General features: G+C 39.5%; 1 protein-coding gene across 1 annotated transcript in view; it reads right to left on the bottom strand.

Moving 5' to 3' along the window:
- Positions 1–22,520, bottom strand: part of LOC126176982 (methanethiol oxidase-like) — a 156,105-nt gene that overhangs the window by 59,491 nt on the left and 74,094 nt on the right. The window lies entirely within an intron of this gene.

Raw genomic sequence — 22,520 nt, 5'->3', positions numbered from 1 at the left:
GTAGTGGGCACTATTGTATTACCCAGATGATGCAAGAATGAAAACAGAGTAACCTAGCAAAGCAATGTGTAGCACTAGCTCTTACCAATGAGGGTAAGACTGACAAGCCCAACTGCTACACATGTAGCAAGTTACTTCACCTGGTGATGTCATTCACTTTCAGGGTACTTCCTGAGATTTGCAGCCTCATGTGTCTTGTATTAAATTATTTGTCTCTGCATTATCTACATCACTTCGGGGTTTTTTACATTGAATAAGAATCATCAAACAAAACTGTTTTGAAGACTGCTGTATATTTATATTAATATTTAATCTCCATATAGAGACTGTTTAACAGTTATGTTGACAGACATACACTTTCAACAACAGTATAAGAAAACAGGACACAAGGATAAAGCATATTCCCTAAATGGTATTAATTATTTAAATAAATTTAGAGCAGTCCTCAAAAAAGTTATAGAAATGAGTAATAAGCTACAAAACTTGGTATTAGCCCATAAACAAAGGTTGCCATGGCCAAAAGAATCCACGAGCAGCACACTTTTTGGCTGCAGGAACATAACAGTGCTGCTGTGCTGTGCCCAGTTTTGTTTGACAAGACACTTTTTTTTTCTCTCTCAAAAGAGGTGCAATAAACAAGAACACAACCATCTTGTTTGCATCAAATGTCTAAAGTGTGGAGAACAGTACAGACATTTTTGCAGATATAATTCTTCCTCTAAAGGAGCACTTCTGCAGCTGTATACACTGCATCACTTAATTTTGTCTTACACTCTCCACAGCCTCAGAAAACATGTATTTGCTAGAGACCATCTGATCCCAACAATAGGTCATTCTGATGCATCTAAGTTGTGAAGAGCCTCACTCCAGCTCACTTCAGTAAGACAGAAGGAGCCAACAAGCAGGGAGCAACCCAAGTGCCACTGTTTTCAAACTCCTCATCTCACAGAGGTACAGCACGAAGGAAGGAAGGCACTATGGCATTGATGTATACTTTGCTGCCTAATGTATGCAGCCCTCAATATTAGACTTTTGTACTTGTTCCATCTCTGACCTCTAGTTTACAAGTTGCCAATGCAGACTGTTATGACCTACCTTATATGGGTTGAGAATATTCTTTTCGAAAGCACAGAGTTACCCTAAAAGATGATGCCACATACAACAGAGTAAAATTATTATTATTATTATTATTATTATTATTATTTTTTAACAATGACAATGGAGGTTATTCTTAGAGGATGACAGCAGTATTCACTTCCAACAAGATCCTAAATGTGATAGATTCAGTAAAATTCTTCATCCATCTTCATACTTGACTTCCTTGCTTATTCAATTCCCAGGTGATGATAACACACTTTTTGGGTCAGAAACTGTATGCACTATGTTTTGTTCCAATTAACCCTTATGCAGTTGCGTGGCTTTTCTTAACATTAATAGTTGCACGGGGTGTTGCTAACACCCCAAATAAAAGTGGCTATAATGACATTGTTGTAGAGCATATCACTTATATGAATATGTTTACTTCACAAATGGCTATTTAGAATGTTATCTCGCAGTACATTATCTTTTTATTTAATATTACTTTAGTATTAAATTGGGTTATTTGAAACATAAGCAATAATTCCCATTTTCTTACAATATTTTGTTTAATTATTTATTTCTGTTATTCTTCAAATTGTATTACATGTATAAGACATTATACATATAATTAAACATTTGTTCAGTCAACTCATACAAACATTTTATAAAATCAGTCATTATCACTGGCTGCAAGGGGTGCGTTATCGTAACACTTTTCACACACATTTCTCATGTGCTTTATACACATAACATTCAAACATTGAGCACACTGCAATTTAACTTTTATCTCTTTACTCCAAGGACAAACTGTGCAGCGCCTGGGCTTAAGTATTCTTTGTTCAGAAGGTGGTGCATTGTTGCTGTCTTAAATTCCCACCATTTTAGCAGTTTTCTGTCTAATTTGTTTAGACAGGGAGTGAGTGGCTGCTCTCTTGCACACTATGGGATTTACTAATGACCTTCCTACACCACGTAAAAGAATTCTTTGTTATTCTTTGCATATATGATGAAGGCATTAATGCAAGCAACGTCAATCATTCGGAAAAATAGGGCAAGTTGCCAGCGTCTTGTTTTTCTTGAGGTTGGATAAGTAGTGCACATTTCATCTATTGTGTCCACACCTGTTTTGGTATTATTGTACACTGTTATAATTTCTGGTTTCTTTTCCTCCGCAGTATTAGTGTCAATGGTACTGTCATAATGCAAAGATGAAAAGAGAATAACGTTTTTGCCGTTCTTTAGCACATATGAAACTATGGTGATATCCTTTGTGAATCCAAAAGGGCTGCTTCTAAGTTCATGACCTCTCATGCAAACAAAGTCTAGAAGGAGCTCCCTCTTATTCTTTCTAAGAGTTCCTACTACTGTAAGTAGTTTTTCAGGAGCTCTTCAGCCAGTGGTATGGAACAAAACCAGTTGTCTAGTGTCACACTGCATCCTGTACATTCAATAGGCCATACAAGACAATTTACTATCTCCTTAGGCGAGTTTGACAGTGCAAAGGGACCATCTGGCTGTTTCCTAACATAGATTTCTATCCCCAAAGTGTACCATGTTCTTGCGTCACATAAGGTGAAAATTTTCAAACCATATTTCGCAGGCTTGCTTGGTATATATTGTTGGAAACTGCATTTGCCTCTAAATGCAACAAGTTATTCATCCACTGACATATATTCAGACACAGTATAATTACTGAAACAGTTCGACATGAATAATTCAAACACTTCTCTGAACGCAGCTAGGCAATCAAATTCTCTACGCTGTGGTCTGTCTCGAATATCATCGAATCTCAAACAACGCAACAAGAAATAAAAGCGCCATTAACTCATTGTTGCATGAAATATTGCAATTCCAAAACCATTTGTGTCCCATAATTCTTCCAGATTTTGGTGTCCTGCCCTGTAATGCCCAGCCAATATCAACAGACCCAGAAGAGATTTGAGTTCTTCCTCATTTGTTGGTTTGACATCACGTTCTCTAGTGAAATTTGATGCTATATGTTGTATGTGAATATTTGTGCATGATGTAATCATTCTAGTTATTATGTCAATTATATGAGTAAATATTAAAAAAACTGTCCACAGTAGTTTTTGCAGATTTTGCAATAGCTTTCACAACAGTTCTTACATTGCGACTAGGACGATTTTCTATCCATTTTGTAACCTTATCCTTCCCAATAAAAAAAATCATGCTTGCTTTCATTATCCACTGAACCTACTTGTGGTTCCACTTACAGGTTGTCTTCATCCTCCATTTCCGTCTCACTGTGATGAGAGAGAACTTCACAACTGTCTGTTTCCTCCTCTTCCTCTTCTCCTCCTTCGAAAGTTTCATGTAAGACTTCTTCCAGAAGCTTCCGCACTCTTTCTTGTTCTATTTCGTAATGATCCATAGCTGTTATAACTGCACAGAGTGACAAAATACAATAATCTGCTAGGGAACACAACTGTGCGCTTTCTTGCAGCACTGCAACATAAAGAGTCGCACAGGGTGCCGACAACACTCCAAGGCATATTGTTGCGTGTTTTTTTGGAATTTGCACTTCCATTGTAGATTCTATTGTTACTCAAAGCTTTCATATCCCATCCTAGAAAGGTAGCAAAGGACATGACATCATACTCCTATCCATTATGTAATAATCCATTGATAAGGATGACGGGAGTTCTGAACACCCCGTGCGACCACTTAAGGGTTAAACAAAGGTCTACTCCCCATAAACCATACACTGATCTTACCCATAACCCAGTTTACAAATTGTTGTTGTTGTGGTCTTCAGTCCTGAGACTGGTATGATGCAGCTCTCCATGCTACTCTATCCAGTGCAAGCTTCTTCATCTCCCAGTATCTACTGCAACCTACATCCTTCTGAATCTGCTTAGTGTATTCATCTCTTGGTCTCCCTCTACGATTTTTACCCTCCATGCTGCCCTCCAATACTAAATTGGTGATCCTTTGATGCCTCAGACCATGTCCTACCAACCAATCCCTCCTTCTAGTCAAAGTTGTGTCACAAACTTCTCTTCTCCCCAATCCTATTCAATACCTCCTCATTAGTTATGTGATCTACCCATCCAATCTTCAGCATTCTTCTGTAGCACCATATTTTGAAAGCTTCTATTCTCTTCTTGTCCAAACTATTGATCATCCATATTTCACTTCCATGCATGGCTACACTCCATACAAATACTTTCAGAAACAACTTCCTGACACTTAAATCTACACTCCTGGAAATGGAAAAAGGAACACATTGACACCGGTGTGTCAGATCCACCATACTTGCTCCGAACACTGCGAGAGGGCTGTACAAGCAATGATCACACGCACGGCACAGCGGACACACCAGGAACCGCGGTGTTGGCCGTCGAATGGCGCTAGCTGCGCAGCATTTGTGCACCGCCGCCGTCAGTGTCAGCCAGTTTGCCGTGGCATACGGAGCTCCATCGCAGTCTTTAACACTGGTAGCATGCCGCGACAGCGTGGACGTGAACCGTATGTGCAGTTGACGGACTTTGAGCGAGGGCGTATAGTGGGCATGCGGGAGGCCGGGTGGACGTACCGCCGAATTGCTCAACACGTGGGGCGTGAGGTCTCCACAGTACATCGATGTTGTCGCCAGTGGTCGGCGGAAGGTGCACGTGCCCGTCGACCTGGGACCGGACCGCAGCGATGCACGGATGCACGCCAAGACCGTAGGATCCTACGCAGTGCCGTAGGGGACCGCACCGCCACTTCCCAGCAAATTAGGGACACTGTTGCTCCTGGGGTATCGGCGAGGACCATTCGCAACCGTCTCCATGAAGCTGGGCTACGGTCCCGCACACCGTTAGGCCGTCTTCTGCTCACGCCCCAACATCGTGCAGCCCGCCTCCAGTGGTGTCGCGACAGGCGTGAATGGAGGGACGAATGGAGACGTGTCGTCTTCAGCGATGAGAGTCGCTTCTGCCTTGGTGCCAATGATGGTCGTATGCGTGTTTGGCGCCGTGCAGGTGAGCGCCACAATCAGGACTGCATACGACCGAGGCACACAGGGCCAACACCCGGCATCATGGTGTGGGGAGCGATCTCCTACACTGGCCGTACACCACTGGTGATCGTCGAGGGGACACTGAATAGTGCACGGTACATCCAAACCGTCATCGAACCCATCATTCTACCATTCCTAGACCGGAAAGGGGACTTGCTGTTCCAACAGGACAATGCACGTCCGCATGTATCCCGTGCCACCCAACGTGCTCTAGAAGGTGTAAGTCAACTACCCTGGCCAGCAAGATCTCCGGATCTGTCCCCCATTGAGCATGTTTGGGACTGGATGAAGCGTCGTCTCACGCGGTCTGCACGTCCAGCACGAACGCTGGTCCAACTGAGGCGCCAGGTGGAAATGGCATGGCAAGCCGTTCCACAGGACTACATCCAGCATCTCTACGATCGTCTCCATGGGAGAATAGCAGCCTGCATTGCTGCGAAAGGTGGATATACACTGTACTAGTGCCGACATTGTGCATGCTCTGTTGCCTGTTCTATGTGCCTGTGGTTCTGTCAGTGTGATCATGTGATGTATCTGACCCCAGGAATGTGTCAATAAAGTTTCCCCTTCCTGGGACAATGAATTCACGGTGTTCTTATTTCAATTTCCAGGAGTGTATACTCAATGTTAACAAATTTCTCTTCTTCAGAAACGCTTTCCTTGCCATTGCCAGTCTACATTTTATATCCTCTCTACTTCAACCATCATCAGTTATTTTGCTCCCCAAATAGCAAAACTCCTTTACTACTTTAAGTGTCTCATTTCCTAATCTAATTCCCTCAGCATCACCCGATTTAATTCGACTACATTCCATTATTCTCGTTTGGCTTTTGTTGATTTTCATCTTATATCCTCCTTTCAAGACACTATCCATTCCGTTCAACTGCTCTTCCAAGTCCTTTGCTGTCTCTGACAGAATTACAATGTCATCGGCGAACCTCAAAATTTTTATTTCTTCTCCAAGGATTTTAATACCTACTCCAAATTTTTCTTTTGTTTCCCAAATTTTTCTTTTGTTTCCTTCACTGTTTGCTCATATACAGATTGAATAACATCGGGGAGAGGCTACAACCCTGTCTCACTCCCTTCGCAACCACCACCTCCCTTTCATGTCCCTTGACTCTTATAACTGCCATCTGGTTTCTGTACAAATTGTAAATAGCCTTTCGCTCCCTGTATTTTACCCCTGCCATCTTCAGAATTTTAAAGAGAGTATTCCAGTCAACGTTGTCAAAAGCTTTCTCTAAGTCTACAAATGCTATAAACGTAGGTCTGCTTGTGTCTGTATGTGTGCGGATGGATATGCGCGCGCGTGAGTGTGTGTGTGAGTTGCGAAAGCTTGAAATTTGTGTGTGTGTTTGTGTGTCTTTTATTGTGTCTATCTACCAGCACTTTCCTGTTTGGTAAGTCACAGTATCTTTGTTTAGTGAGAGTATAGAAGTTCGTGAGTAGAGGAGGACTCGAGGGAGTTGATGATGTACTAGAGAATATGCTAAATGTAGAGTAGATTTGTAGCTTAACCAGACAATTATAGTATACACAGGAACATGTACTGAGGTAATGAACCATGAGGCCTACTCAGAAAGGATAAAGGGGGCACAGCCAACATTTACTAAGTATGTAGGGCAGGCGTACCTACGTGGAGATAGGATGACCTGTGGCCTAAAAAATAGGAATGTCTTATAAAGGGACATACCTACCAATGTGGGAAGAGGAAGTGCACTCATATGGTCAACCCACAGGCAAGATATAGGGGTTGGGGTTGGGTTGTTTTGGGGAAGGAGACCAGACAGCGAGGTCATCGGTCTCATCGGATTAGGGAAGGACGGGGAAGGAAGTTGGCCGTGCCCTTTGAAAGGAACCATCCCGGCATTTGCCTGGAGCAATTTAGGTAAATCACGGAAAACCTAAATCAGGATGGTCGGACGTGGGATTGAACCGTCGTCCTCCCGAATGCAAGTCCAGTGTCTAACCACTGCGCCACCTCGCTCGTTAGGCAAGGCATAGGTACTGATCCTAGCAGAAGGGGACAGTATCATGACATAAGACACATTTTATAAGAATTATTCTGGAAAGTATGACTTCTATGCACAACGAGTATTATTATGTTTTATGTAAGCTTATGAGAGTCAAAAGGACTTTCATGTTGCCCAGAGTTCCTCCAAACTACAGCAGATAATGAATGAGTACATACTTAGAAAAGGTAGTACAAAAGGTGAGAACAGAAAGTAGATTACTCATGTGTCATGAACACCTGGAGTTTACAATTGGAAAGATAGCAGAAAAGAGAAAAAAAATTTACTTCTCATGATTATTAAAAGAAAAAACATGTATACTGTTGAAATGTGAATTGTTATTATGTGTGATGTTAATGTACATAATGATTGTATAAAATATCGTGTGTTTGATCTGAGGGGGGGGGGGGGGGGGAGGCGATATGCAGTGCTTCGAGAATTTCGGCATAAATTCTAGAAGCACTCGACCTTCCACCGTCTCAAACACATGATATTTTAGATGTGAATGGGAGAAAGGAACTCTATCTACTGTGTGTCACCTGTCTGTGTGTGCAGGTCTGAAATTTGTCGTGAGAAGACGGTAGACAGGGCAGTCAAACAGCACCAACAAGTACTTGTCGGTCAGTCCATGGAAGTCGTAATGAAAGCACACGTCAGAACCAAGGAACTTCTGTGTCATTCTGTATGCCTAGACTGATTTGACCAAGAAGATCCAGTGTGGGGAACACACAGCTCTCACACACATCGCAGGGATGCAGATGCGGTAACCAACCTACATCCACCACCGCTGGCACCAGCTTCTGTTCACCGATGCTGACCTGCCGCCACATCCGCCCACATACACAGCAAGAATTCTATGCTGGGTGAGCATGAAATAATAACTTTATTACTCTGGTAAGAAGTGTTACAAAATACGGTGGGGTGAACTTTTGCTGTGTAAACGCCCAGAAGATGACTCCTATGTCGGGTTGAAACCGGTTGGCGGTATAATAATAATAATAATAATAATAATAACCCCCCGTGGAGGCCCGGGAAAAGAATAGGCCTCTGGTATGTTCTGCCAGTCGTAAAAGGCGACGAAAAGAACAAACCACTAGAAGGGCTAACCCCCCTTTTAGTGTGATTACTTGGTTCAGGACAGAACTAAAGAAGCCTCGGACAAGCGCCGTCATGGTCGGGGACGACGCTTGAACCCTATGCCCGCCCACAATGGTAACGACACTGCTAGCCAACTGGAAAATGATTTAAATCCAAATAGAGGTGTTTTGCAGGATATGCTTCCTGCAACCACCCTAGAAGGAAAACAAAGACAGAGGATGAGATGGTCAGATGAAGTTAATCGACACCTCATGTTCTGATATTACCAAGCAACAAACCTAGGAACCAACACAACTGGATACAGATCACAAGTATATACAACATTTATTACCAGATACCTGGAATTAAAATTTTTAACAGAACAATGACTAGCTGATCAGATCCGTGTAATAATAAAAAATAACAGGATACCCCAGTCAGAATTAGAAAACATCAAACAACAAGTACAACAAATACTGGAACAAAATAATGTGCAATCAGAAGAAGAAGAAAATACAGTAATGGACTCAAACATCCCAGAGCAAACAAAGAACAACACGCATCAATTAAACAATCAGAGGAAAACGAAATCTTAAGACAGCCACCAGAACAAGCACAAATAGAACACAAAGAGACACACGTGTTAGATATAGAAGAGAAATTTCAGCTGACATATATAGAATACAAAGACACAAATACAGACATTAGACCATTCTTGCATAGACCGCCAAATAACCCACAAGTCGAAACAACAATAAAAACTATCAACACAATCATACACAACAAAATAAATGAAAATACAACTATGGAAGAGTTACAACTACTGGTTTATATAGGAGCACACACTACACTAAGTATACACACTAGGCAGAGATCAGAACAAACCAACACACAGAAGAAGCCCACAAAACCAGCATGGCAACACAGGCTACAGATCAGAATAGAAAAACTGAGAAAAGACATTGGACAGCTAACACAATTTATAAGAAATGAAATATCAGACAAAAAACGAAAAAGGTTAGGTAAAATCTCACAACAAGAAGCAATAGAGCAATTAGATGAAAAGAAGCAGAAATTACAGGCATTGGCCAAACGACTTAGAAGATACAAAAAAAGTGAAAATAGAAGGAAACAAAACCAAACATTCAGCACAAACCAAAAGAGATTTTACCAAACAATAGATAACACACACATTAAAATAGACAATCCACCAAACATAACAGACATGGAAAACTTCTGGAGCAACATATGGTCAAACCCGGTACAACATAACAGGCATGCACAGTGGATACAAGCAGAAACAGACTCATACAAGATGATACCACAAATGCCTGAAGTGATAATTTTGCAACATGAAGTCACCCAAGCAATTAATTCTACACACAATTGGAAAGCCCCTGGAAATGATAAAATAGCAAATTACTGGCTAAAGAAGTTCACCTCAACACATTCACATCTCACTAAATTATTTAACAGTTACATTGCAAACCCATACACATTCCCTGATACACTTGCACATGGAATAACCTATCTGAAACCTAAAGATCAAGCAGACACAGCAAACCCAGCTAAATATCGCCCCATAACATGCCTACCAACAATCTACAAAATATTAACTTCAGTCATTACACAGAAATTAATGACAGATACAACACAGAACAAAATTGTAAATGAAGAACAAAAACGCTGCTGCAAAGGAGCACGAGGATGTAAAGAGCAACTGATAATAGATACAGAGGTGACATATCAAGCTAAAACTAAACAAAGGTCCCTACACTACGCATACATTGATTACCAAAAAGCCTTTGATAGTGTACCCCACTCATGGTTACTACAGATATTGGAAATATACAAAGTAGATCCTAAATTGATACAGTTTCTAAACATAGTAATGAAAAACTGGAAAACCACACTTAATATCCAAACAAATTCAGATAACACCACATCACAGCCAATACAGATTAAGCGTGGAATATACCAAGGAGACTCATTAAGCCCTTTCTGGTTCTGTCTTGCTCTGAATCCACTATCCAACATGCTAAATAATACAAATTATGGATACAATATTACTGGAATATACCCACACAAAATCACACATTTGCTATACATGGATGAGCTAAGACTACTGGCAGCAACAAATCAACAACTCAACCAATTACTAAAGATAACAGAAGTATTCAGCAATGATATAAATATGGCTTTTGGAACAGACAAATGTAAGAAAAATAGCATAGTCAAGGGAAAACACACTAAACAAGAAGATTACATATTGGATAACAACAGCGACTGCATAGAAGCGATGGAAAAAACAGATACCTATAAATATCTAGGATACAGACAAAAAATAGGAATAGATAATACAAATATTAAAGAAGAACTAAAAGAAAAATATAGACAAAGACTAACAAAAATACTGAAAACAGAATTGACAGCAAGAAACAAGACAAAAGCTATAAATACTTATGCTATACCAGTATTGACCTACTCATTTGGAGTAGTGAAATGGAGTGACACAGACCTAGAAGCACTCAATACACTTACATGATCACAATGCCACAAATATAGAATACATCACATACATTCAGCAACAGAAAGATTCACATTAAGCAGAAAGGAAGGTGGAAGGGGATTTATAGATATAAAAAACCTACATTATGGACAGGTAGACAATTTAAGAAAATTCTTTCTAGAACGAGCAGAAACTAGCAAAATACACAAAGCAATCACTCATATAAATACATCGGCTATACCATTGCAATTTCATAACCACTTCTACAACCTTTTAGATCACATAACATCAACAGATACAAAGAAAGTAAATTGGAAAAAGAAAACACTACATGGCAAGCACCCGTATCATCTAACACAGCCACACATAGATCAAGACGCATCCAACACATGGCTAAGAAAAGGCAATATATACAGTGAGATGGAAGGATTCATGATTGCAATACAGGATCAAACAATAAACACCACATATTACAGCAAGCATATTATTAAAGATCCCAGTACCACAACAGATAAATGCAGACTTTGCAAACAACAAATAGAAACAGTAGATCACATCACAAGCGGATGTACAATACTAGCAAATACAGAATACCCCAGAAGACATAACAATGTAGCAAAAATAATACATCAACAGCTTGCCTTACAACATAAACTTATAAAACAACACGTTCCCACATACAAGTATGCACCACAAAATGTACTGGAGAATGATGAATACAAATTATACTGGAACAGAACCATTATAACAGATAAAACAACACCACATAACAAACCTGACATCATACTCACCAATAAAAAGAAGAAAGTAACACAACTAATCGAAATATCCATACCCAATACAACAAATATACAAAAGAAAACAGGAGAAAAAATTGAAAAATACATCCAACTGGCTGAGGAAGTCAAGGACATGTGGCATCAGGATAAAGTTGACATTATACCAATTATACTATCAACTACAGGAGTCATACCTCACAATATCCACCAGTACATCAATGCAATACAGCTACATCCAAACATATATATACAACTACAAAAATCTGTAATTATTGATACATGTTCAATTATCCGAAAGTTCCTAAATGCAATATAACATATACCATACAGTTACAAGGAAGTCACGCTTGATCAAGGTCCGCGTCACATTCCATTTTTAACCAGACTTAACAGTCTGAGAAAGTAAAGAAAAAGAAATAATAATAATAATAATAATATGTGATTATGACTGTTTTTGAATTATTGATTAATCATACTAATCCCTGCTTCTCTCCACAACCATGTTGTCCAAAAATCAATTTTTGCTGTGTAATTGGTATAAATGAAATTAGTATTAAATGCTCACAAGAGCTAAAGCCTATAGAATCATGGATCCTGCTCAGCAAGTTGGAGAGATGTCAGAACCAGCCTTGGCTATGAGAATTACCAAAGAAGGGCCTGACTGATCTCAGTTAGTAAATCTAATCAAAGCTCAGAATCTTAAGTTAGACTCAGTAAATGCTCAATTAAATGAAGCTTTAAATGCTCAAAGTCTGCAGTTAAATTCTAAACTAGATGCTCAGAGTGCAGCTTTAAATGCTCAAAGGGAAGTCCTAAATAGTCAGGCAGAAAATCTAGGTTTGTCAAATGCCAAGGTGGACTCACAAAGCAGAGAATTTAGCAATCTATGCAAAGGCAGGGAAGCTTTAAAGACTGAATTTAACATCTTAAATAGTAAAGGAGAGGATTTGAAATTAGACATAAAGAAGGAATTAACCAATTCTGTGGACATTTATGTAAATCAAATGTTCACTGACTTTTATCAGAAACAGGATGATTAATTTCAGGGATTGACAAAGAAATTATAATTTGATATTGAGGAAAAATGTAATATGGACGAATCTGAAATTAATGAAAAGTTAGGATCATTTGAAAATGTATGAAATGTTAAGTTTGATGCTGTAAAGCAGGGATAGCATACTTCAAAAGAGAGTGTTGAAAAGTAAGATGAGTTAATGAGAATAATTCAGTCACAAATTACAGGTGTAAGTATGTGAGTGGATAATGTAGAAAGAAGCTTCCAAGAGAAGATAGCAAACTCTGGTATAGTAAATATAAGTAGTATGAAGGAACAATATGAAGGGATCATAGATCGAAAAGACACCAAGAAAATTACATCTGGGAACGTGTTGCCTATTGCTTCTTCCAAACTTTCAGATACCCGAAAGGTTATAGATAACTTTTGAAAAGAATTGAAACTTTTCCAAGACAAAGTGGAAAAACAGAAAACTTCACCTAATGTTGTGTTAACTTGTGAAGTAGTCACTGATTTGCAATGGGGAACGAATTCAGAGCTATCGAGATAATTCCCTAAATTCAAGCCCAATGAAGATGTGCACCCAACACATTTCTTAAAAAGGTTTAACCAAACTTTGCTGAAAGCTGGGAAGACTCTAAAAAGATTGAATTTGCTGTGGCTTACCTCCTAGGAGAAGCCTCTGAGTGAGGCACAGTAAATATTGAGAACTTTTCCTCTTGGAAAGATTTTAAAAAGAAATTTAAGGTGAAGTCAGGCTGGTGCACAACTATTGCCCGATAAGCCTCCCGCCTTCCCTCTTGAAGCCTTTGAGAGGATATATGCCAAACGGCTGCACCATCACATCAGTGAAGAAGGCCTGCTTCCTGACGAGCAGTTTGGCTTTCATCGCGGTCTTTCAATGCAGCATAAACTTCTGCGACTGGTGGAGCAGGTAATGGGAGCCCTGGAGCATTGCGAGTACCTTGGTTTGGTATTCCTTGACATCTCCAAGGCCTTCGACAGCGTGTAGCATGATGGACTTTCATATAAGCTGCTGGTACTGGCGGTACCCGAGTCACACGCCTGCCTTCTTTAGCCATACCTGCGTGGGCACACATTCCATGTGCGTGCTGATGGTGGTGTGTCAACAGGGTGCCACATCCAAGCTGGTGTACTGCAGGGGTCCGTGCTTGGCCCACTGCTGTACTCTCTCTACACCGTTGACATACCAAAGATGACACCGAGGGTACATCTGGCACTCTACGCCGATGACACCGTGCTCTACATACACAGCATGAGCGCACAGCTTATGCACCGCCACCTGCAACTCGCATGCAATGAGCTTGGAGCATGGGCCACCAAATGACGGTTCAAGTTCAATGCCGGGAAGAGCCAGACGATGGTCTACACGCGCAGCCGAATTCCCAATGCGCTGCCTCAAGTGCAGATCATGGGAGGCCCCATTGCATGGTCTCGCACTGGAAGTTACCTCGACATCACCTTAGACCGGCACCTGGCCTGGAGTCCACACATCTGGGAGTTGAGAGGCTGAGCACTCAGAATGGTGCACTTGTTGTATTCCCTCCTCAACCCCATGATGGTGGTGCCCCCCTCCCTCCCCCCCTGTGGTCTCTCGCTCTAACCATCACTTTATCAGGCCAGTGCTGCAGTACGCGGCCGTGGTGTGGGGAAATGCGGCAGGCAGGCACCCACCTCCAGACGCTGCAATGAGTGCAGAACAAAGACGTCTGGCTGGCGCTACACCTGCCAAGGGACTACAATGCAGGACAATTATACAACATTGCGCGAATCCTGTTGCTGAAGCGCCGCTTCCGAGTGCTCGCAACGAAATTCTAGGAGTCAGCGAGGACTTCGTGAAACATGCTGGTCAGTGGACTGGGCAACCAATTCCACTGGCGCCCTGACCTGCTACTACAATGACCACCAGGCAGCAAGAGAAGAAGAAGGCATAACTATGTCAAATGAGAAGACGAACCTAACCATGAGGACAACACATCCACTAAGAACTCCAACACAGGAACAGCAGGCACTGATTAACCTGCTCCAGCCATGCATGGAAGACACACTTATTGCCTTAAATAAGGACCGCAATGAGAACCTGCACCAAAGTGTAAACCCAAACTACAAAAGGAACAGTGGTAATAATTTTAAAAAGTACACCAATGCAACAGGAAAAATGGTAACTATAATTATCAGAAAAAGCACCCACCTTCAAATTTAGGTCCCGTGACTTTGCAGGGATTTATACTGAGTAATAACAGAATACAAAGTGATAACGTAGTATCCCTATTCCGTAACCAACCTGTGACTACAAATAATGAGGAAACGTAGTGCGATATGGATACAGGGCCAGGGTCCAGGTTGTGGAAATACACTAGGAGGCCTTAGTCCATAAAAGTATGTTAATTTTACCCACAAAATACCTACAAAGGAATAGTTGCTACTGGAAGACCAAGCTTGACTACCAGTATTCCACAACCTATAGTAGCAGGGACTGTGGAAAATTCCAAGGTTAATATAATTATAAATTCAGGGAGTGAGGTATCACTCATCTCCAACACATTCTTTAGTTCATTACAGACTAAATATCACTTACCTTTATTATCAATGACCAGAGTTTACATAGATGGAATAACTGGAACAAAAAGCAAGATTGTAAGGTATGAAACTCAAGTGAACTGCAGCACTGGAAAGGTATTATTTCGTCAAATGCTGTTAATAGTAGAGAATATCAGTAGAGATGTATTGTTTGGTTCAGATTGGCTATTAGAGTTTAAAGTTATCTTGAACTTTGATGAAAATCTTCTATGTTTTGGTAAAGGAGACAGTAGATATTGGATACCGTTTGTGACAGATAATTACATTGGAAAACAAACAATTGAGTGTCTGTGTTTGTGATTAACAGCTACAGCACAACTGTCACCAAAGATCAATAATGTAGTCCAGGAACACATCGAACTGATGTACAGGACAAAGTCAATGAATCCCAAATATTAACCAAACAAGAAAGATGAGATTTATATAAAATTCTAATGGAATATGAAGTAGTGATTTCCAATAGTCCAGGTAATATCAGCTACTACATATGCAAGTTCAAAATCAAAAATAACACTCCATTTTTTTGTAAATCTATCCGATACCTATAAGTCTGAAAGAAGCAGTTAGGGATGAAATCAACAAAATGATTGACAATAATATTATATAGAGGAGTTCTAGTGTAATGAATAATCCTTTGGTCATGGTAAAGAAAGCTACAGGAGGAGTACGATTAGTGTTAGACACTCATACATTGAATAGACATATAGAGACAGAAAGAGACAGACCGATTAACATCAACAAATTGTTATCCAAATTTGAAAAGGCGAGGTTTTTTAGCATGATGGATTTGAGTACGGGATATTGGCAAATAAAATTACACCTGGAATCCAAAAAATATACAGCATTTTTGTTTGATGGTAAATCATATCATTTTAATGTGTTACCATTTGGACTAAATATCTCAGTGTCCATATTTGTACATGCACTAGATGAAGCACTAGGGAGATATCTACTAAAGGATTTGATAATATATGAAGATGATATCCTAATAATATCAGCTACTTGGGAAGAACACTGTCGAACCTTGAGTAGGACTTTGAAAAGATTTAAAGAGAAAGGTATTATGATGAAGCTATCTAAATTGTATTTTTCATGCCAAGAGCTTAAGATTTTAGGTCATATTATAGGGGTGCAGGGAACTAAACTGGACCCTGAATGCATCAAAGCTATTAAAGAATGTCCACATCCTAGAAATGTAAGACAGTTAAAGGGATTTATGGGTATGGCCGGATATTACAGATGGTACGTATGAGGGCAAGAACTAAATTACCCAAGAATTTTATGTTTATTAAGAAAGGGAATACCGTGTGTTTGGGATCAAGAGGCAAATGATGTGTCTGAAAATGTCAAAAGAGTGTTTGTTGAATCACCCATATTACATCATCCAGTTATGGATGAACCATTTAAATTGTCAACAGATGAATCTGATTATAGTATTGCTGCAGAACTGTTCCAAGTAAAGTGGGATCTAAATAATATAGAGCTCAGAACCATATCTTTTGCTAGCTGTATTCTAAATAAGCATGAATTAAATTCTACAGCTGCCAAAAGCAAACTACGGGCAATTGTATGGAGTATTCAGAAATTTCAGACACTAATATGGGGATCAGAAATCCATGTTTATACCAATCATCAAGCTCTATCCTTTATAATGAGTAGTCGACTGTTGCACAATAGGTTAATGTGATGGATGCTGTTCCTACAGGAATATGATATTCAAATACAATATGTAAAAGGTTCCAAGAATATTGTACCAGATGCTTTGTCTAGGCTACCAATAGGAATGAAAGAATTAAAATATATGGAAGGACCCAGCATTATTTTTGCAATTAATTTAATGTCAGTAGAATATCTGAACATCAGGGTACAAGAGATGGCTCAAAGGATAACAGAAAATATCCATCATCATCCTTATTTTACAGAAATGTTTTCTATGTGTATCCAGAATTCCTTACCTCCTAATCAAGTAGGAAAATGGAAAATTATAGGTCATAATTTGTTTTGGAGAGACAGCATAACATCACAATGTTGGCACTTATGCATTCCGAAGGTAATGGAAGACGCACTTGTGTGGTATGTTCAGACAGGATACAGACACTTCGGAATAAAAATGTCTATAGCCCATGTGAATAAGTTTTATTATTTTAAGAAGCTAGGGCATAAAGTAGCATCTTTGATAAGAACTTGTGAAATTTGCCAAAAACTGAAAGAGAATAATACTCATATGAAGTACAAAATGTATCCGATTATTCCTGTCATTGCACTATCTCACAGCAGTAGATTTTTTGGACCAGTTCCAAAAGGAAAGGGAGGAGTGTTATACATTTTGGCCATCATAGAGTGTTGGTCAAAATATGTTAAACTATATCTAATCAAAAGAGCCAATATGCAGACAGCTATACACTGTTTACAACAATACTTTCTGGAAGTAGGAAAACCAAAACAGTTTCTTACGGATAATGGCCCACAATTCATGAGTAATTAATTTAAAGAATTTCTAGCATGGGAAGGTATTCATTAAGTGTTAATATTCAACTATAACCTGTCCTCGAATCCGTGTGAACGAGTAATGAAGGAAATTGGAAAACTATGCCATACCTACTGTCATGAAAAACATACTTTATGGGCAACAAAAATAATAAACTTTGAACTTATTCTAAATGAATTACCACATTTATCAACTGAGTTGACACCATTAGAAGTAATAGGCAAAACCTTTGTAGGAGAACCTCTGATAAAATGTTTTAACTGGCCTGAACAATCTATTGTCGATTACGAACTGTATCAGAAAATAGTTTCTAAAAATTTAATTGAAAAAGCGCAACAAAGAATAAGTAAACACAAAGAGAAGGCTGTTGAAACTCAGTACAAGGTCAATGATCTAGTTATAGTACGAGATGCATTCAAGTTCTAAGGCCTCCGATTTTTTTTCTCCGGAAAGGATAGAGATAGAAACATACGCATTGTTTTAAAATGAGGCCGCGTTCATTGTCAATATGTCCCAGAGATGGCAGCACCATATGGCAGATGGAATTTTGCCGCCAGCAGCGAGAATGAGAACCGTTTTAAATACTTAAAATGGCGACGTTTTCCTTACTTGAACAGCGTGCAATCATTCGTTTTCTGAATTTGCGTGGTGTGAAACCAATTGAAATTCATCAACAGTTGAAGGAGACATGTGGTGATGGAGTTATGGATATGTCAAAAGTGCGTTTGTGGGTGCGACAGTTTAATGAAGGTGGAACATCTTGTGACAACAAACCGAAACAACCTCGGGCTCACACAAGCCGGTCTGACGACATGATCGAGAAAGTGGAGAGAATTGTTTTGGGGGATTGCCGAATGACTGTTGAACAGATCGCCTCCAGAGTTGGCATTTCTGTGTGTTCTGTGCACACAATCCTGCATGACGACCTGAAAATGCGAAAAGTGTCATCCAGGTGGGTGCCACGAATGCTGACGGACGACCACATGGCTGCCCGTGTGGCATGTTGCCAAGCAATGTTGACGTGCAACGACAGCATGAATGGGACTTTCTTTTCATTGGTTGTGACAATGGATGAGACGTGGATGCCATTTTTCCATCCAGAAACAAAGCACCAGTCAGCTCAATGGAAGCACGCAGATTCATCGCCACCAAAAAAATTTCGGGTAACCGCCAGTGCTGAAAAAATGATGGTGTCCATGTTCTGGGACAGCGAGGGCGTAATCCTTACCCATTGTGTTCCAAAGGGCACTACGGTAACAGGTGCATCCTACAAAAATGTTTTGAAGAACAAGTTCCCTCCTGCACTGCATCAAAAACATCCGGAAAGGCTGCGCGTGTGCTGTTTCACCAAGACAATGCACCCGCACATCGAGCTAACATTACGCAACAGTTTCTTCGTGATAACAACTTTGAAGTGATTCCTCATGCTCCCTACTCACCTGACCTGGCTCCTAGTGACTTTTGGCTTTTTCCAACAATGAAAGACACTCTCCGTGGCCGCACATTTACCAGCCATGCTGCTATTGCCTCAGCAATTTTCCAGTGGTCAAAACAGACTCCTAAAGAAGCCTTTGCCACTGCCATGGAATCATGGCGTCAGCGTTGTGAAAAATGTGTACGTCTGCAGGGCGATTACGTCGAGAAGTAATGCCAGTTTCATTGATTTTGGGTGAGTAGTTAACTAGAAAAAAAATCGGAGGCCTTAGAACTTGAATGCACCTCGTAAAACAACATCTTCAAAGCTCTGCCCTGAAGAAAGAGAGACAATAATTTTTCCAAAAAGATGGATCATACTGAGTACAAACAGTAATCCATCCCAAGACATTATTTTTAGTCAATCCTTCAACTGCATCAGTAAATGGAAAGTACAATGTAAAAGATGCAAAGTTGTACATAACCCCCAGGGATTTTAACATTCTGAGTTAACAGGTGGAGTGACCACCGTCGGATCCCTAGTTGTTTTCGGTGTTTCTTCCAAAATAGTTTTCCTGCACCAAATTCCATGCAAATCTTAAACTATTATGTCATCTATTTCGAAAATCTTAAACTATCATGTAATCTTTACTTTACAAATAGTGATTTGAACGAAATAAACGGAATAAGGATATCATGTTTATGAAAATTATAAGGTGACGAACTGAACAATTATTATACTATAGTGTATAATTTTCTATTTTGTATAGCATACTTTATACCTTTTATGAGATGTGATGTAGATGGGAGGATTTGTATCAGTTTTGAAGCGGTGGGTATTGTGGATAAAATCACGGTTTACGAGAACACATAAATAATGACTAACACAAAACACACACCACTCATTTCAAACAACCCTCACAAACAAGTGTAACTGATTCTTCACCATTAGCCATTTCCATAGGGTTGCTAAGATTTCCTTTGGGGACCTCAAGGCTGACGGTGGGAATGTCAGTTCTACAGGAGACGATTTAACACCAAACCTCCTCCGGCATCTTACTCAAGTACCTGCGAGGTAGTGATCCTGGGGAAGGCAGGTGGGAAGGGTTTCCTGTCTTTGGGGCTATCTTCTTTCTCTTCTTCAATTTTAGCAGCCATTTCTATTTATTTCCTTTCTTATTTCTCATTTGAAGACCTATCTATTTTTTCCCTCTTTCCATATTCATATACTTCTATCGCAGAAAGTTCTTCCAAGTTTCCATGGTTTCTAAAACCTACATCTTATATGCAGATAAGAAGGCCAAGGAACCAGACTACATAAATACACGTCCGCATACACACAAAATCACATGAAAACACAAACATTAAAATTACAGATTAGAAACCTGCCATGCTTTGAGAACCGCCAGGTGTTGTAGGAGAAAAGATGAAAAGATATGTGTACACAGGGAAAAATGTACGCGTATACATATATATAAAAACTGAGACGATTTCACATCGAGCAAGTATACATAAAAAGGAGGCGTGAGTAATGAAAGAGAACAAGAACATAAGCCAAAGAGGAATTAATTGTAATAATCAGTAAAGAAGGTCACTTTAATAAATACTCTGATGAAATGTAGGATAGTAGGACTTGAATTATAGGTAGCAATAGTATCTAGTGAGAGTATAAAAGTTGGTGAGTAGAGGAGGACTCTAGGGAGTTGATGATGTACTGGAGTATATGAGAAGTGTAGAGTAGATTTGTAGCTTAACCAGACAATACTTAATTATAGTATACATAGGAACATATACTGGGGTAATTAATCATGAGGCCTACTCAGAAAGAATAAGGGGGACATACCCGGCATTTACTAAGTATGTAGGGCAGGCATACGTACATGGAGATAGGATGACCTGTGGCCTAAAAAATAGGAATGTCTTATAAAGGGGCATACCTACCAAAGTGGGAAGAAGAAGTGCACTCATATGGTCAACCCACAGGCAAAGTATAGGTACTGATCCTAGCAGAAGGGGACAGTATCAAGACATAAGACACATTTTATAGGAATTATTCTGGGAAAGTATGAATTCTATGCACAAAGAGCATTATTATGTTTTATGTAAGTTTACGAATGTCAAAACGAACACTTTCATGTTGCCTAGAGTTCCACCAAGCCACAACCGATAATGAATGAGTACATATTTAGTAAAGGTAGTACAAAAGTGAGAATAGAAAGTAGATTACTCATGTGTCATGAACACCTGGAGTTTATGATTGGAAAGATAGCAGAAAAAAGAAAGAAAAATTTTACTTCTCATGACTATTAAAAGAAAAAAAATGTATACTGTTGAAATGTGAATTTTATTATGTGTGATATTAATGTACATAATGATTGTATGAAATATCACATTTTCGATTTGGGGGGGGATATGTAGTGAATTGAGAATTTCGGCATAAATTCTAGAATCATTCGACCTTCCACCATCTAAGAACCATGATATTTTAGATTGAGTGGGAGAAAGGAACCCTATCTACTAAATGTCACCTGTCTGTGTGTGCAGGTCTGAAGTTTGTCGTGAGAAGACTGTAGACACAGTGATCGAATGGCACCAACAAGTACTTGTTTGTTGGTCCATGGAAGTCATAATGAAAATGCACAGCAGAACCCAGGAGCTTCTGTGTTGTTCTGTGCTGTTTTGTAACTGTAACTACTGTTAGTGACAAAAGAACATTTTAGTTGAGAAGACTTTTAAGTAACTCTTAATTTGAACTTGCTAGAGGCAAGACATGTGTATGATTCCTGTATAATAGAGTTGTGGTTAGCAAGCCAACTTTGTTGTAAATGTAACTTAATTGTTTCTAATGTAAGATGACACAGGTGACTTACAAGAAGTCAATTGTTTATGTGAGAAGTGTGAATTTTGTTCTTTGTGGAAGTTTGGATATACAATAGTTGTTGAAAAGTATTCTTCGAGTACCTCATTATTTTGCAAAGAGAGAGAGAGAGAGTCTTAAAGGTTCCCATGACTAGCATCATTCTTCAGAAAAGAAGTTTGTAGAGATTCCAGAAGTCAGCTGCCTAGAGAAGTAGATTGGCTGTATACATCAAGTAACTCGAATTGTATAAGAGAAGTGGAAGTTTGCACATACACTTCACACACTCTCAGTCGTCAAAAACATTAGACTGCATTCTTCAACACTTACTCGTTTTCCCAAACTCTTATTTCCAAGTTCTTTGCTGGCTTGCGATGTAGCTGATATGAGCAGAAACAATGGTGTAAGACATCTGGAACTTATCTGTACTGTTATGTTCTGTTAATGTTTGAAGTATCCCTTGAGCAAGGTTGAAGAGCTCTTCATCATATAAAGAAAATCCCACAGCAGCTGCTCTGAAGTCCACAAATGTGATAGCATATGTAGACAATAATTCAAAATGGAGCCATGCTCCCAATATTCTGGGGATCACAAGCAAATATTGACAGATAGCGCCACAAATTAATTCATAAGAAAAGAAGGTTTAGTCTAATACTTTTTCC

Source organism: Schistocerca cancellata, chromosome 3 (assembly GCF_023864275.1).
Source record: "Schistocerca cancellata isolate TAMUIC-IGC-003103 chromosome 3, iqSchCanc2.1, whole genome shotgun sequence".
Classification (NCBI taxonomy): domain Eukaryota; kingdom Metazoa; phylum Arthropoda; class Insecta; order Orthoptera; family Acrididae; genus Schistocerca; species Schistocerca cancellata.
The sequence above is the reverse complement of the archived record's forward strand: the minus strand, read 5'-3'. Positions and strand labels throughout refer to the sequence as shown.